The 13,131-nt window shown below is 36.1% G+C and overlaps 1 long non-coding RNA gene across 1 annotated transcript; it reads right to left on the minus strand.

Annotated features, from left to right (window-relative positions):
• Window positions 1-10,430: 10,430 nt before the first annotated feature.
• Window positions 10,431-11,184, minus strand: LOC135087357 (uncharacterized). Its single transcript, XR_010260765.1, has 2 exons — window positions 10,943-11,184; window positions 10,431-10,606 (listed from the first exon to the last, which is right to left on the minus strand). It is a non-coding gene; the product is annotated as an uncharacterized LOC135087357 (long non-coding RNA).
• Between the last annotated feature and the right edge of the window lie 1,947 nt (window positions 11,185-13,131).

A 13,131-nucleotide genomic window follows, 5' to 3' on the forward strand; every position in this document is an offset into this window, starting at 1 on the left:
TTTTTCGAGTAGTTGGCAACATTTTGGAAAGTCGAGTTGTATGAGGCGGTTGTGTGTCTTGTCGAGAGGTGTCGCTTGGGTGAAGAAATTTCTCCAGTGTTGCCATACTTTGGGAGATTTGGTCCAAAAATGTCGAAAGTAGAAATAACGACTTCCGGTCAAAAATTTAGATGACGCCTAATGCAAATGAGTCGTGCAAATGACATTTGACCATTTTCATCTCGATCACCTGGCAACACTGGGAGCTACGGGGAAAAGTATTTTTTTCGACATGGGTGTCTTTAAAGTTAAGGACGGACAGAAGGAGATATGGCAGAAAAAATCCAAAAATGTGGTTTGGTCGGTTATACGATCCAGACTATGGGAAAAATCCGAAATGTCAGAAAATCAAGATGGCGACCGAGTGAGCGGCCATTTTGTAAAAAGTTTCAGATTTCTGATTTTTCAAATGCATTTTTCGGGCAGTTGGCAACATTTGGGAAAGTCGAGTTGTATGGGGCGATTACGTAGTTTGTCAAGGAGTATCGTTTGGGAAAACAAAAATTTCCAGTGTTGCCATACTTTGAGAGTTTTGGTCCAAAAATGTAAAAAATGGAAATAACGACTTTCGGTCAGAAATTTGGATGACGCCTCCTGCAAATAAGTCAAACTAATGATATTTGACCATTTTCATCTCGATCACCTGGCAACACTGGGAATTACGGGAACACAAAATTTTGTGACATGGGTGTTTTTAAGGCGTTGCTCCTCGGGACTGGGTGAGGATAGAAAAAAAGTAAAAATGGGGTTCGGCGCGGAAAATGGTCCAGATTAAGGCAAAAATGCAAAATTTTGGAAATCCAAGATGGCCGCCAAGCGTTCACCCGTTTTCCTAAAGGGACTAAATTCTCCATACAAATTGTATGCAGGGGGGCTTAGCTAACGTAGAAAAAGGCGAGGACGGACAGAAGGAGATTTGGCAGGAAAAAACTAAAAATGGAGTTTAGTCGGTTATACGACCCAGATTATGGGAAAAATCCGAAATGTCAGAAAATCAAGATGGCGGCTGAGCGGGCGGCCATTTTGTAAAATGTTTCAGTTTTCTGATTTTTCAAATGCATTTTTCGGGCAGTTGGCAACATTTGCTAAAGTCGAGTTGTTTGGGGCGATTACGTAGTTTGTTAAGGAGTGTCGTTTAGAAAAACAACAATTTCCAGTGTTGCCATACTTTGAGAGATTTGATCCAAAAATGAAAAAAATTGAAATAACGACTTTCGGTCAAAAATTTGGATGACGCCTCCTGCAAATAGATCAAACTAATGACATTTGACCATTTTCATCTCGATCACCTGGCAACACTGGGAATTACGGGAACACAAAATTTTGTGACATGGGTGTTTTTAAGGCGTTGCTCCTCGGGACTGGGTGAGGATAGAAAAAAAGTAAAAATGGGGTTCGGCGCGGAAAATGGTCCAGATTAAGGGAAAAATGCAAAATTTTAGAAATCCAAGATGGCCGCCATATTTTCAGCCGTTTTCGTAATTGAACTAATCTCTCCATACAAATTGTATGCTTAGCACGATTACCACTCAATGACTGACTCACTGATCATGGCCATTTTTGGGGGGTTTAGAGAGGAGGAGGGTACGAGTAACAGCACTTGTTTCGAACTAGATTTTTCAACACGCAGCTTATCAGATTTTTTGGACTAAAAAACAAAATGGCGGCCCGTTTTGACACACCAACTTTTTCATTTTTCGTCCTGATTTTTTTATTTTTTGGGGGCCGGTTGAAGTTGTCATTTGGTGTTCGAAAATGTGAGAAAAAAACGGAAAAACAAAATGGCCACGCCGCCATCTTGGATTGAAAATTAGATTTCAGGGGTGTGTTTAGGGAGTTGTCATTCTGAGTTGCGCAATGGTTTTTGAAAATTTCTTTTGTATATTTGTGACATGTATAGTCTTCTTAAGAGCCACATTCACAGATTATCAAAAAACAAGATGGCGGCTGAGCCGTCGGCCATTTTGTTGCGATTATGAAATTCCATAAAGTTTCACACCAATTTTCCGGTAGATGGCGACACCGGAGTAGGGTACAATGTTCCGAGCGATTGTTGGTCTGTGCCTCGAGTATTGCTATGAATCGGAAAAAACTACCATTTTGGTAGAAATTTTTCCATCACGGCCTCGGATAGTAGAAAATGGAAATTTCTAGAAATTCCAAAAAGTAGGTATGCAGTTTGGTGACGATTGGGGACCCGAATGACATTTCACTATTTTTATCAAAAAAGTCTGGCAACACTGAAAGTTACGGGGAAAACAAATTTTCGCGACATGTCTGACTTTAAAGTTAAGGACAGACAGAAGGAGTTGTGGCAGAAAAAAACTAAAAATGAGGTTTTGTCGGATATACGATCTAAATTATGGGAAAAATCCGCAATGTAAAAAAATCAAGATGGCGGCTGAGCGGGCGGCCATTTTGTAAAAAGTTGAAAATTTCGAAATTTAGGAATTAATTTTTCGAGTAGTTGGCAACATTTTGGAAAGCCGAGTTGTATGAGGCGGTTGTGTGTCTTGTCAAGAGGTGTCGCTTGGGTGACAAAATTTCTCCAGTGTTGCCATACTTTGAGAGATTTGGTCCAAAAAACTGGTAGAAATAACGACTTCCGGTCAAAAATTTGGATGACGCCTCCTGCAAAGGGGTCGTGCAAATGACATTTGACCATTTTCATCTCGATCACCTGGCAACACTGGAAGTTATGGGGAAAAGTATTTTTTGCGACATGGGTGTCTTTAAAGTTAAGGACGGACAGAAGGAGTTATGGCAGAAAAAGTCTGAAAATGGGGTTTAGTCGGTTATACGACCCACATTATAGGAAAAATCCAAAATATCAGAAAATCAAAATGGCGACCGAGTGCGCGGCCATTTTGTAAAAAGTTTCAGATTTTTTATTTTTCCAATGCTTTTTTCAGGTAGTTGGTAACATCTGGGAAAGTCGAATTGTATGTGTGTTTTGTCAAGAGGTGTCGCTTGGGTAAAGAAGTTTCACCAGTGTTGCCATATTTTGGGAGATTTGGTCAAAAAAAATTTAAAAAATGCAAATAATGAGTTCCGGTCAAAAATTTGAACGTGAACTCGTGCAAAGTAATCCTAAAAAGGTTATTTGACCATTTTCTTCTCGATCACCTGGCAACACTGGAAGCTATGAGAAAGAGTATTTATTGCGACATGGGTAGGTATCTTTATAGTCAAGGAACGGACAGATGGAGATATGGCAGAAAAAATCTAAAAATGGTGTTTGGTCAGTTATATGACCCTAATTATTAGAAAAATAAAAAATCATGGCAAATCAAGATGGCGGCGGAGCAAGCGGCCAACTGGTAAAAAGTTTCATTTTTCTGATTTTTAAAATGCATTATTAGGGTAGTTGGCAATATTCGCGAAAATTGGGTTGTATGAGGCGTTCATGTGTCTTGTCAAGAGGTATCGCTTGGGTAAAGAAATTTTTGCAATGTTGCCATATTGTTGGAGATTTGGTCCTTATATTTTATGAAAGAAATCGAAATAATGATTTCCGGTGATGATTTTTTTTACTGAAACGTGTGCAAATACGTGAAACTAATGACATTTGACCATTTTTATCTCGATGACCTGGCAACACTTGGAGTTACGGGATTACACAATTTTTGGACATGAGGTTTTTAAGGCATTGCTGTTCGGAACTCGGTAAACTTAGAGAAAAAGTAAAAATGGGGTTCGGTGCGGAAAGTAGTCCAGATCAAAGAAAAAATACAAAATTTTGAAAATCCAAGATGGCCGCCAAGCTGTCAATCGCTTTCGTAACCGAACTAAATTCTCGATACAAATTATATACAGGAGCTTACTAAGGCGAGACCCAAGGCCGAACGATAGTTCAAAGAACGAAAATCGCCACACTGAAAACCAGCGTCGTGGCCTCCCTCACCGGGGGCCACGGCATATGCTGAGTGGGGTCCCGTTGCGATGGACATCGCTGTGCGACAGGGTGGCACTGCTCAGTTTACTTTCACTTTCATTGTATGTTTTATGTCACCTATGTCTTATTTACTTTTTTTTCTATTATTTACATCTTTTGTCTTCTGTGATGTCCATGGCAATAAATGTTTCTTTCTTTCTTTCTTTCCATACATTTAATTTTAATATTTAAGACAGGACTGCAGCCCAGTGTTATAAGAATATTACTTGCGCATATAGCAGCTATTTCCACAAAGTTTTATTGCTATCTAAAAATAAATATCAGTTAGGAGAAAAATTTCGAATGGAAAATGTCCACAGGAAATTAAATCGATTTCTTAAAAAAATTTAGTATTGTTAGTTAGGAGGTATTGCCACTTTACCATTTACCATTGGTATGTATTCTAATCATGCCGACAAAGTAATAAAACAAAATTTTTAAAAATATTTTTTAGGATAGCTTCCCTATATAAAGTGGGGATTTTTTCTTCATCTTCTACCCCATCTGTGGGGTATCGTTGGATAGGTCTTTTATAATGGCTTAGGGGTTTCTAAGACTATTTTTTTTATTTAAACGGTTCCCGTTTGCAAAATATTAAAGTAGCAGTTTATTGAAGCCAATTTTTGTTCGAGTAACTTAGGGCGTCCCCCCATTAAAAGTGTTAAGATGAAGTATTAATTGCTTGCTTCAGAAATATATTGCGGTAACGACGGGCAACTACGAAACCCTACACTGCGCGTGGCACGACACGCACTTGGTTAACTGGTTTATATCTATAGATTAGAGGGCAGTGCGTTTAATTACACTAAGGGTAGTTTCACAGGACGACTCCGGAGGTACCAGTGGCGAGTGGTGGAGGCTGTCTAGGCATAGTGACTGCGACATTGGGTAGCATGGTCATTTGCCAACCGGATGACACTAGCATTGACGGGCTACGGGTCATAATACCGCTCCAGAAAGCCCACTTAGGTAGGTAACGACCATTTTCTGCCGGCTGTAGTCTTCCACATGACCAATCGACTTCTTCATCCCCTGCCCTTTTAATAGGCCTCGAACAGTGGCCACCAGGACAATACATTCATGCCGCACACTGAAAGCCGAAAACGTAATGACGTTTTCCTTGTGTGAGACCGAATAGGGACCGCTGACGAATGTTTGAGGCACACGCCAATACTCCTGGTAATGTCCCGCGTTCTCAACTCATATAATCCTACCCATCTGGCAGAGTGATAAGCCCCACCACATGGGAGCAGCCCTTGTGGGTAGTTATATTCTACACATTTTTATAGATTTTAATTCTTATTATTTCTAAAGCAATAATCAGTAACTTGTACATAGGTTATACAGGGTGGAAACGATAAGTGATCTCATTCGATTATTTCTAAACTATACAAGATATCGAAAAGCTGGTTACTGATCCTGAAAGTGCTTCACTAGCTCTATCCAACGGTACCAATAATAGGTTACAGAATTAACTGGATCTATCAAAAAATTAAATGTTTCCAGCCTCCATACTAAATGTAGGTATGCCAGCCAAACAATATTGAAAGTATTAATTTTTTTTATTAAATAATAAACACTTAAAATGAACTCGTAAATTGCATTCTTATTCAAAATGATTCTTTGAAAACATTGGTTTAAGGCTTTACTTGCTATAATATTATCAAGACATGAGTGCCATGCCTGTTTCTGTACTAAATGTATGGAAGCTGGAAACATAGAATTTTCGGATAGATCCAGTTTATTCTGTAACCTATTATTGGTACCGTTTGAAAGAGCTTGTGAAGCACTTTCAGATTCAGTAATCAGTTTTTCGATATCTTGTATAGTTTAGAAATAATCGAGTGAGATCACTTAACGTTTCCACCCTGTATAGGTACTTGTGCGAGGCAACGAGCGCGCATTATGAAATAACTAGCGGCCTCCCGCGACTTCGTACGCGTGGATCCCGTTTTACCCCCTTTACCGAAATTTCTTTCAGCCATCTCACTAACTTTTGTGTGTTATAAATTGTAGTTATTAATTAAATAAATAAAAATTATTGGATATACAGGGTGGAATTTTGTAATGCCACCTAGAGGGAAAGTTTTTTTTTATGCTAGACAAGGCAGGTATTTGACCGCAATCGCACCTGGTGTTAAGTGAGATGCAGTCTAGGATGGTACATATCAGTAAGTACTCATAATACTATAGATAGAAAATTTTACTGAAAGAAAACATTTCTTTGTTTTTGAAAAGAAAGAGAACTGCATTGAAAGATTTTCGAAAATTGTCTACCATACCATACAATGTATTCTGTACATAAATAAAATAATTTAAGATTTCATGGTTTTCATTTCATTTGATTTATCAAGTTTGTTAAAGAGATTTCATCCTTATACTTAACCCTAACAATTGATGCAATAAAAGTACAGGTTGTAATTTTTAATAGATTTCAGTTGGTTTGATTCTGGGTGTGGCAAGAAAATGTTTGTAAATCTTTGAATGTAGTTCTATTTCTTTTCAAAAATAAAGGAATGTTTTCTTTGAGAAAAAGGTTCTATCTACAATATTAAAAGTACTTTCCCTCTAGGTGGCATTATAAAATTCCACCCTGTATTGCGCCATCCAGTCCCAAAATAATTTTTAAAAACATAAAGAACAGGACTTACTAAAGTACTTACTCGTATTATTATGACATTTGTTGAAACTAAATGTGGTAAGTATTGCCTACTTACTACTAAATTAAGTTAGTAGTACTTCATTACACAAAGAAAACATCTCTAAGAATAAATCTGGATATGAAAAACCTACACACAGCAAAATTCTAACAGTAAGAAGGATAAAAGTATTTACTTAATAATTTATTTGATACATTTAGCTGCATACCATGCCTGTAAAAGTAAGATTTTATGCACAAGAGCCAAACAAACAAGTTTAAGCTTGTAAAGAACTTCCAAACCTATTATTATCTATACTTATAATAAATCTGTAGAGAGGTCAATTCTGTACATGAAATATATTTTCAAAATAACTATCAGGGGGTGATTAGTGATCGATACTGATGCCAAAAATGCAATCAGTAAAATTTTTGTCTGTCTGTCTGTCTGTCTGTCTGTCTGTATGTTCCTTATAGAAACAAAAACTACTCGACGGATTTTAACAAAACTTGGTACAATTATTCTTCATACTCCTGGGCAGGTTATAGGATACTTAGGAATTCCCACGGGAACGGGCATTAGCGGGAAAATCCTTTTGTATGAAAAATCTAAACCGCTTAAGTTAGACGCTTGAAATTTGGCAAGCAGGTACCTTAGTAAACTTAAAGCTTAGTTATAACAGGATATTGCAAAATTCCTACGGGAACGGGAATTAGCGAGAAAAAACATTTGTATAAAAAAATCTAAGCCACGTAACATAGACGCTTGAAATTTGGCATGCAGGTACCTTAGTAAATTTAAAGCTTAGTTACAACAGGATATTGCAAAATTCTCACGGGAACGGGAGTTCGGGAAAAAACATTTGTATGAAAATATCTAAACCGTTTAAGTTAGACGCTTAAAATTTGGCATGCAGGTACCTTAGTAAACTTAAAGCTTAGTTACAACAGGATATTGCAAAATTCCCACGGGAACTGGAATTAGCGGGAAATTCCTTTTGTATGACTGACTCACTGACATACCCACGCACAGCCTAAACGGCTAAACGTAGGCACTTGAAATTTATAAGGGACGTAGCTTAGGTACCGTAGAGGTGCACTAAGAAAAGAATTCCCGAAATTCCCACAGGAACAGGAATTACCGGGAAAATCCTTTTGTATGAAAAATCTAAACCGCTTAAGTTAGACGCTTGAAATTTGGCATGAAGGTCTCTTAGTAAACTTAAAGCTTAGTTACAACAGGATATTGCGAAATTCCAACGGGAACGGGAGTTAGCGGGAAAAAACATTTGTATGAAAAAATCTAAACCGCGTAAGATAGATGAAGGGGGTAAAATGGGATCCACGCGTACGAAGTCGCGGGCGGCCGCTAGTGTAGAATAAGTTCTTAAAAGTGACATAGTATTTAAAAGTTTTCATCTATTTTTATTTATGAAAATAGCCTTGTCTCCGTCTGTATCATTACCATCAAAATATTACTATTATCTTGAACTCCATTAACATTGATGATTGATTGATACTTTATTATAGTATATTTAGGTATACAGGGTGTTAGGTAAATGGGTATATGAGCCGAGACTAGCCCATGTTAACATACTCATATAAATACTATAGTGGTGTCAGAAAGTGGATATCGTAATATTTAATAAAAAATATTTTCCCATACAAAACTAAATAAATTATTATTATTTTAATTTTTGGACAGCCCTACGATCGCGCAACTCCCTCCTAGGTCAAACGTGGTCAAACTGTATTTCATTCACAAATTTTGACGGGAGTCGGCACCGCCCACTTTTATTATTACTTTTGTTTTGAACCAATTCTTCACTTACCTCTTTTTATTGACTCTGCAAGCAATCCAAGGTAATCAGGGGGTAACACTTCACTCTAATTCACAAAACGAATCGCAACACATCTATCACATCCATCTACTCACTTATTCACCTTCCCACGCTTTCAAGTGACCGGGTAGGTTCTTGTAGTGAAATCCTATTTTCAAGAACGGGATCTCCGGGTCTCCCTTCGGTGGTATGGTGGTGTCGATTCACCCACCCGCGAAAACATTAAGATACAAGGCATCGTGGAACGGAAGGTCTCCCGGACATAAATCGTTCATCATACTAAAGAAGACACAAAATCCTATTGCACCAACACTCAACACACATCACCATAATTTCACTGTATTACTTAGCTATTTGAATATCTAATTATCCAGAACGTCAACAACCAAACATCGCAACGAACGCAAATTATTTACTGACAAAATAATGTAAACAAATAAACATGGCCGCATGGCGCATGCGCTGTGCAACTAGTGCGAGGTCATTATTTTTTCCATAAAATCGGTAATCGATATTGATATTACAAAAAATCGATTAAAATATCAAATTTTTTGAAAACCATCTGAGTAATCAATAGGAATGTCTTAAAATCAATTATCGATTAATTGATAGATCCTACCTACCTGAAATCGCTCATACTATCGATGGGTCTAAATTAGTTTAACGATACCATTGCATTGATAGAAGACATTGAAAAAAAAAACAACACAGTTTTATTTGGTAAATTAAGAAAACCGTAATCTGCCATGCTTTTGGAAATGTTTTAGCTAAATTTAAATTTGCGATAAACGCTGTTATTTTTCTTAGAAAATATGATATTTTATTAACGATAGTATGAGTGATTGGGTGGCCTTTCGATAGGCTATTGATAGATAATCGGCAAGACTACTGTACTGACCAACTGGATTGTAATTACGACACTTTGACCCCAGACGACTCGACCTTCATTAGTCAATCATGAAATGAAAACTTAACCCCAACCACATGTCGTCTCCATTAATGATTGGAAATGAATTAATGGCACCTAAATTTATTATTTGTAGAAAAAAAATCCTTCAACGATTTATTATTGAACACGTGAAAAATCTTAATCGATTTTTTGCCTTCAATGTCACCTCCTTACACATCCCTACTCCTGCGCCGCGATGATCTTCCGACTCTTTCTTGCAAGTGAAAGCCGCCGTGCGATACGTCTTGCGTCTCACTCGCACTACACGTGCCGGTCCCATTGTTCAACAAAAAAAGACGTTTCGTTGTCCTTCAAAGATTAAACAGTGCGTTGGACACATTTCTTTAATGCCTAAGGTTTTTTTTCAATGGTGTCTTATTTTTAGTACACAATATCGTGATTTACGATGATAAAATTTAGATGATTACCTACAATGTCTCATTTTCCTTAATCAAAGTTATCAAGTTTAATGATTCGTTCGTTCATTCATTTCAGCCGAATGACGTCCACAATGAACGGTCCTGATCATTCAGTTTATTTTAATAAGTAAGTTACAGTCAATGAAGTAAAATTAATTCTTGACCACTTTGTTTACTTTTACTTATCCAAAATCCAAATCGAATCAAATAAGGTAAGGGAGTAGGTATTTGACTTGTGCTAAATCTTTTTAGATGGACTGATTTTCCTGGGGGATTGCTTAAGGTTTTTGCCTCTCAGAGACAAATTTTTAGGCAGAAAATTATAATGAATTCTGTTATTTGTTTTATCTACGCTAGTTTGTCGTACTATTAATTTTCAGGGGTGTCACGACGCAATTTGGCGACAAAAACTGAATCAGCTGATTACTCAATAATGGTACCTTTCCCAGACTTTCTGACACCACTATAGTATTTATATGACTATGTTAACATGGGCTGGTCTCGGCTAATATACCCATTTACCTAACACCCTGTATAGTTCAGTTGATAACATTCCTATATCATTTTTATCTCAACTTATTAGATATTTAATATTAATTAAAACCCAATGAATTTTAAAACACTCATTTATTAAGAAGGCTTATTTAAAGATAATAATCAATTTATGTTCAATTAAATATTTTGGAATTATGAACAGTTTACTTTGGTTTGTTAAGATTTTATTAATTTTCATTAAATATTGGTTTTCCGGGACAAGTTGTACATCATTATTGATCACTTTAACATCTGAAAAGTAAAATATATAACTTTAATTAAATGGATAGATATTGTGCTTACATTTTGTTGTAAACATTGAGGCTCAGTTGCATTACCTAACTTTGACCGTTACTTTAACGATAACTGGTGTTTTCTGAATGAAGTTTGATAGATTTTTGATGTTTGTTAAAGTAAGATGGTGCAACCCAGCCTTATAGTTAAACAATTTCATCAAAACTGTACAATACTTTTAGAGTGCAAGAGTAAAAAACATTCATCCTCAAAAACTTTGACCTCTTAAATATTATTGAATAATTAATAGTGCCATCAATTATCAAACGTTTCATAGTTATCATCAAGCATTACCTTACGCTGCAATCACCATTCTCTTTATTTTACACAGGCAAAATATGCATAGAGTTAACGTAACAGTATCACATTGAAAACTCAGATATTGTTGCAATATTGTACAAGGCTTCTGTTACTATTATTTTTAAGATCACTTGTTTCAGCTATAGATTATTTCTTTGAGATATGTATGTACGTAACTATTCTTATTAATTTCATTCGAACAAAACAACACCAACCAAATCAAAACAAACTTTTGTTTGACAGTTTGTCAAGAGGGGGGTGTAGGGACCATAGGTTAGAGAGTGATAGGATGTTTCGTTCGGAAATTTAATCAAAAGATTTTGAAACGTCAAAGGACAAAAATGTGAATTTTAACCCGTGTAGCGCCCTTCTGTCAAATTTTGTTTTGTACGACTGAAAAATTAAGGTCTCTCGAAAGTAGGTAAAAGTGGAGCAGGCATAATTTACTTTTATCTTTATGAGATAAAAATAATAATTTTTTAACGTTGTGAATGTCATCATCATGTTTTTAAAAAAAAACTTCTATTATGGATCGATCGAAAAGCGAAATTTTGGACAGCGTTTTTTTTTCACAACTTCTATTTTTTAAATTCATAATGATAGGTTACGTCACACTATGGATCGAAATTGCGATTTATGGACATAGCGATATTTTTCATAATTTCTATTTGAAAAAAATACCTATCGATACGTTACGTTATTCTGATGAATATATTATTATGTCGTTAGATTTTCTTTAAAACCAATAGTTTGGTTGGAAAAAAATATTTTCCATTTTCGTTGTATGGAATGAAATAGCTTGTTGACTATAATCCTACACTATCAGCGCGCGCCTAAAGTTGCCCGTTCACAAGTTATGTGGTTCTGAAAAATGAAAAAAAAGTTAGTAAAAGCAGTGTTGCCAGTCGGGTCTTGTCAGAAAGTACCAGAAATATAAAAAAAATGTAACTTTTTTGAATAAAAGGTAACCTTCATACGGGGGTAGCGAAAATGCGAAGTGCGAAAATGAATACAATTGATCATCAATCTATCTATCTATCTTTTACCTACATTCGAAATTTTGACCATTCCATGAAGACCGAAAAGTGACCGGTCGTATAAAAACGTTTCCTGGATTTGCGTTTTATTATCGAAAAACATGCACTAAAACTCATTTTTTAACAAATAATAAATCAAATTCATGTTTAAATGCAGTTTATGACATAATTTTTAAATTGTCACTATTAATATTTTTTACTGAATAACCAGTAAAAGTTAATTCTACAATTTCTGAAAAATCACCTAAAAGTAACCTTTTCATTAGTGTAACCTAAAAGTAACCAATGCAGTTCAAAAGTAACCTAAAAGGTTACAAAAGTAACCTTCTGGCAACACTGAGTAAAAGTGACTTTTTTTGGAATATCTTTAAAGATTTAACGAAAATATAAAGATTCCATACGTTAACAATTTAAATTAACCTTAAATTACTGACAAATATTTAACTCATGTAACGCGACCTCTGTGGTTAATGCTCGCATTCGAATTTGGCGGGCTTTATTTTGTAACTCACGGGCTCGCGCGCTCTGCCGGCGCGCTCTCACCAACGGTCGCCGGCGTTTTTTCTAAATTCGACCTTATTGCCAGTCCGCCCATGGCCGCGACGCTTGATTATTACTCTCTCAATATTTCGGTGTTTGGATATTGTTTTGACTGATATAAGCAAAGTTTTATGTACATTTCGTTGTGTTAAATTGACAATATACTTGTTGATGATTGAATTGTGCCTTCAACATTATTTCACGACCCCGAGACCAACTTAACAAGTATTACATTCATATTTTGGAACCTTGTAACTTCTGAACGGGCAACTTTGGGCGCGCTCTGATAGTTTAGGATTATAGTCAACAAGCCATAGGCTTAGTCGAAATCGATCACTTTAAGTTTCATTCCATACAACGAAAATGGAAAATATTTTTTTCCAGCCAAACTATTGATTTTAGAGAAAAACTTTTAACGACATTTATTCATCAGAATAACGTAAGTTACGTTCGATAAGTATTTTTTTCAAATAGAAATTATGAAAGAAAAAAATCAATATGTCCATAAATCGCTATTTCGATCCATAGTACGTCTTACTGATTAATTAATGTCATTATCCCCTCAAGGATCAATAAGACCGGCGGCGGCTGCGCTGTTCATTACTT

Source organism: Ostrinia nubilalis (genome assembly GCF_963855985.1).
Source record: "Ostrinia nubilalis chromosome W unlocalized genomic scaffold, ilOstNubi1.1 SUPER_W_unloc_1, whole genome shotgun sequence".
NCBI lineage: Eukaryota > Metazoa > Arthropoda > Insecta > Lepidoptera > Crambidae > Ostrinia > Ostrinia nubilalis.